We start from the raw sequence: 6115 nt of genomic DNA, 5'->3' as shown, positions 1-6115 counted from the left end.
ATCCCACATCTACGATTCTCACCCAATACATACTGAATAAGACCAAATCCCAATCCTTCATTCCAAAATTGAAATTCAGTAAATTTTTCTGGACGTTTATGCCAGTCATTATATGCAAATTCCAAAGTGTCATTAAAGTCCAGATCTGTTGTTGTTGAAGCAAATGGATACTCATTGAAGTGATATATATGCTTCTTCCTCAAAAAATACATTACAACATCTATGTGCTGAATATAAAACAAAAAAAATATGTCACGTATAATATGAAAGAAAATCAAAAGTTCACAACGTAAAAAATATATACATACCGCATCAGTTAATGTATACTTATCATCTACCATCTCTTTAAAGAACATTCTTGATTTGACTTTCTCATTGTAAAGTTCATATGGCTTTCCTTGCAGTACAGGATCTTTTTTGTAAATATCAGTTACATCCCTAAAAAAACAAGGACAAAACAAATATGAAAAACAAAAAAAAAGTGAAATTTTAATAACATATATATCAAATAAAAATACAATAAACTAAATATCAAAACTCACTTTGGTAGACGACCTCTTCTCTTGTTCTCCTTTAAATATGCTTCAAAATTATCCTCAGCACGTTTGATTGTTTTACGATAATGCCAGCAACATCTTCGAACATATTTTGGATTCCAATTCAGACCTTTACATGTTCCCTTATATGGAGATTTTAAATGCCAACTGGCATTACGATTTCTTTTTCCTCTACCAAGCAATTCTTCTTCTACATTCGCACTTTGTGCAATCTGCGGTACTTGTGCTCCTGCCACTTCTTTTCCTTTATAGGAAGCAAAATTTTCTTTTTCATTTTCACCTTGTACCTTCTTATCATCTAGTTGAGAAACAAACTTAGCAACTTTAAGAGGAGAAACATAAATTCCCTCATCCACACTTGAATATAGAATAATTTTTTTATCTGAATCATTTTTTTGTATATCAGCCCTCATCCACACTTGAATATAAAACAATATTTTTATCAGAATCATTTTTTGTATATCAGCAGAAACAGATTGTTCAGCAGGGGTGCGATCAACAGTAGGTTCAGGATAATTTGATATACTTGACTGAGACAAAATATTAAAATTAGGGCACGAATCCACAGAATTCCTCTTTCGTTTACTAGTATATAATTTTCCCTGCTTCAAAAAAAGCAAAAAAGAAATGGAGAGATTATTACAACTAAAAAACATAATGAAATGAAATAAATTATACATATCCAGTATAATTTACTAGATAAAACAGTCTACAGATGCTAGTTTTCCAGTATAATATACTGGACAACAAGCTTAAACACGTTAGAATTCCTGTAAAATATGCAGGAATCAAACAAAACTCAACCATAATATAATAATCATCCAGTATAACATATTGGAAAGCAAAGATTCACAGGACAATAAAAAAAAGTACTATTAATCAATCAAAAAATAAATAACAACTAAAAAATTTTTAGTCTAAACAGAACTCATCTAGTATAATATACTGGACAACAAGCTTACACAGCGTAGATATACTGTAAAATATACAGGAATCAAACAAAATTGATCGATAATATAATAATCATCCAGTATAACATACTGGAAAGCAAACAAACTCAAATGTTTTTTACAAAAGCCTAATAAAAAAATAGATAAATTATAACTCAAAAAAGGAATTGACAAATAAAACAAAATTCTAGTCTAAAAAGAACTAATCCAGTATAACATACTAGAGAAAAAACTTAGACACAGTAAACAACAAAACTGTGCACACTAACCTGCTGAATCTTTTCAATAATTTCATGAACAGCAAGAGGTGCTTTTTCTTTCAACTTCCTTTCAACTCCTTCAACATTATCTTTACTTTCTTGGATGCACATTTCAGAAAGACTTGCCAGACCAGTCTCAGGTTCTCTTTCCTTTGCTCCAGATGCTGCATTCACATTTACTATAGGAATAACTTGTTCTACTTCAGGTGAATCCAAAATTATATTTCCTTTTTCAATATCGCGAAAAATGGCTTCAACATCTGTACCTCCTGTTGCAGCATCTGTTTCACTTCCCTGAGAAAATAGATTTCTCTTATAATATAAACATTCCACACATATTGGACAATCAAGCTTAAATACAACACACTTCCATTAAAAGATACTGAAATCAAACAAAACTCAAGTATTTTTTGAAGAGCATAATTAAAAAAACAAACAAATTATAACTCAAAAAAGGAATTGGCAAATAAAGCAAAATTCTAGTCTAAACAGAACTAATACAATATAACATACGATTTCTTTTTCATCTACGAAGCAATTCTTCTTCTACATTCGCACTTTGTGCAATCTGCGGTACTTGTGCTCCTGCCACTTCTTTTCCTTTACAGGAAGCAAAATTTTCTTTTTCATTTTCACCTTGTACCTTCTTATCATCTAGTTGAGAAACAGACTTAGCAACTTTAAGAGGAGAAACATAAATTCCCTCATCCACACTTGAATATAAAATAATATTTTTATCTGAATCATTTTTTGTATATTAGCAGAAACAGATTGTTCAGCAGGGGTGCGATCAACAGTAGGTTCAGGATAATTTGATATACTTGACTGAGACAAAATATTAAAATTAGGGCACGAATCCACAGAATTCCTCTTTCGTTTACTAATATATAATTTTCCCTGCTTCAAAAAAAGCAAAAAAGAAATGGAGAGATTATTACAACTAAAAAACATAATGAAATGAAGTAAATTATACATATCCAGTATAATTTACTAGACAAAATAGTATACAGATGCTAGTTTTCCAGTATAATATACTGGACAACAAGCTTAAACACGTTAGAATTCCTGTAAAATATACAGGAATCAAACAAAACTCAACCATAATATAATAATCATCCAGTATAAAATATTGGAAAGCAAAGATTCACAGGACAATAAAAAAAAGTACTATTAATCATTCAAAAAATAAATAACAACTAAATTTTTTTTAGTCTAAACAGAATTCATCCAGTATAATATACTGGACAACAAGCTTACACAGCGTAGATATCCTGTAAAATATACAGGAATCAAACAAAACTGAACTATAATATAATAATCATCCAGTATAACATACTGGAAAGCAAACAAACTCAAATATTTTTTTCAAGAGCCTAATAAAAAAAAACAGACAAATTATAACTCAAAAAAGGAATTGACAAATAAAACAAAATTCTAGTCTAAAAAGAACTAATCTAGTATAACATACTAGAGAAAAAACTTAGACACAGGAAACAACAAAACTGTGCACACTAACCTGCTGAATCTTTTCAATAATTTCATCAACAGCAAGAGGTGCTTTTCCTTTCAACTCCCTTTCATCTCCTTCAAAATTATCTTTACTTTCTTGGATGCACATTTCAGAAAGACTTGCCAAACCAGTCTCGGGTTCTCTTTCCTTTGCTCCAGATGCTTCATTCACATTAACTATAGGAATAACTTGTTCCACTTCAGGTGAATCCAAAATTATATTTCCTTTTTCAACATCTGTACCTCCTGTTATACCTCCTGTTACACCATCTGTTACACTTCCCTGAGAGACTGCAATTATGTTACTTTGCAGAATATTTTGACTACACTGTGGTGACCATCTTTCTGTCGGATCACTTATTTTTCTAATTAGAGAATCAATATCACTACCAGCTGTAAGATCAGTCTCGTCTGGACCACAATTTGCTATTTCTTCATTACAAATAAGACCTTTCATTACATCTGCACCACTTGGTCCACCTTGATCACTGCATTTCTTATTTTGTGCATCTTTGAGCGATTCAATATCCATTGGTGGTATCTTTGATGACACAGCTCCACAATTTTCCTTATTATCTTGACTGCACTGTGGTGTTGAAATTTGATATGTCCCATCAGCTATTTTTTGCCAGATAGCATCAACATCAGTACCAGTTGACTGACCTTGATCAGGGGCACTACATTCCACTCTTACTTCATCACAAGGAATTTCTTCTGAATTTGCATCATTTGCTGCTTTTTCATTAGTAGTCTCTTCATCAAAACATCCAACACCTACTGCAATTTCATGTGGGGCTGATTCAACATTCATGGCTGATGGAATTAATGATCCAGCTGTGGTATTTTGTAAAATCTTTTCACTGGAATGTGGTGTAGAAAGCTCTTGTTTCCCATCACCTGTTTTAACCATCAAACTTTCTGTACCTGCTGTCAGAACTGGTTCAATTGCATTACATTCTGGCCTTAATTCATTACAAGGATCTTGCAATAAAATTCCAGTGCCTGGTACAGCTTCTCCATTAACTTGTGCTGGATGAACTGAGTCAATATCCATAGCTAATGGTATTGAATCAACATGTGCTCGACCTTCATTGTCACTCTCCTTATTTGGTGCCATTGAAATAGAAGGTCTTACATACTCAAACTCCTTATTGCACAGTTCATCTTGTTCCAGTAACTCACCATCTTCCTCTTTTTCATTCTGTTTGTGTCCCGATAAATTTGAAAAATCTCTATCACAATAATTATCTCCATCATAATTCTCTCCATCAGAATAATTTCTTTGGTCATTGATTTTCTGACTGCTTTCCTCATGCTTTTCATTACTTTCATCTTCCTCATGCTTTTCATTGCTTTCCTCATTGTCTTCAGTACTTTCATCTGCCTCGTGCTTTTGATTGCTTTTCACACAGCTTTCCTCATGGTTTTCATTGCTTTCATCATGATTTTTTAAATCTTTAATAAACTTTACAACAACATCAAGCTTGTCATTGATTTCCTGCATTAATGAATACAATATATTATTATAGAAAAAAATCAATAGTAAAATAAATTGCCAAACTAGTTAATTACCTTAACAACGCTCTTAACATACTTCTTCAACTTTTTTCGATTATCTTTAATTTTTGTTTTCATCTCTATTTGAAATTTATTATTATCCTCACGCACAATCTCTTCAACTTTGTCAGATACCCTCTGAAAAGAAAAGAAAAATGGTAAATGGTAAGAATTAGAGAATCATAACGGTTAAACATTCTTATCGAGTGTAAAAACAATTCAATAAAGAGTAGAATATAATTTTGTAGAGTAAATTATTAGAACTAAAAAACATAATGAAATAAAATATTAGACTTATCCAGTATATTATAGTGGACAAAACAGCCTACATCTGGCAGTCTTCCAGTATAATATACTGAATGAATTGAATTTAAAGGTGTAAAACTCCAGAAAAAAATATTGGGATATAAAGAACTAAAATAATCAAAGGGTATATTATAAAACAAAAAGACAAATAATTATTCACAAGGTAACACACACTAGACTACCTGTAAATTATACTGGATGACATGAACCAGAAGAAATGAAAACTGACCAAGTATAACATACAGGAGGACAAGGTAACACACACTAGATTACCTGTAAATTATACTAGATGACATGAATCAGAAGGAATGAAAACTCATTCCTGTATAACATACCGGACAACAAAAACACACACTAGTCTACCTAATGAAATGCAAGACTAAATAAAATAGAAGAAACAACTACTTACATTGACATTGTCGCTAACATTAACTTTTGATGAAGATTGGAGAAGATATGATTGATTCACCTTGAAAAGCTTATATTTCTTCTATTAATTAAATAGAAATATAAATAGTTTAGATAAAAAACAAAATAAAAGAGCACAAGTATAAATTAAAAATTCACATACGATTAACTTACAGTTGTTTTCTTAAAGGAAATCATCGCAAAGGAGTCATATTTTGGACATCCAATGCTTGAGTAAGACAACATTCTTATTGGCCCCCGATCCTCATATATTGAATATTGACGGAAATCATTGAACACTTCCATAATCCATACATTAAACAAGAAGGGGAATCCAAGTGACGTTATAAGATGCGATCCTACCAATAAGGTTTGTCTTTTCACAGATTCTGTTTTCAGAAGATTGAAGACCAAATTGTCAATTAAGTTCTTGAAAGCAGTAACTCCCCCATGGAAAAGAGAACAAAGTTCTGGATCGTCTATGATTTTCATATTACGTTCACTTATATTTCTTTTAATGTCTTTTACCCAAAAGAACAGTTTCTAATATGTATATCTCAAGCAAGCT

The sequence above is a fragment of the Nicotiana attenuata genome, chromosome 10 (genome assembly GCF_001879085.1).
Source record: "Nicotiana attenuata strain UT chromosome 10, NIATTr2, whole genome shotgun sequence".
In the NCBI taxonomy this organism is placed as follows: Eukaryota; Viridiplantae; Streptophyta; class Magnoliopsida; order Solanales; family Solanaceae; genus Nicotiana; species Nicotiana attenuata.
Note: the sequence above shows the minus strand (reverse complement) of the source record.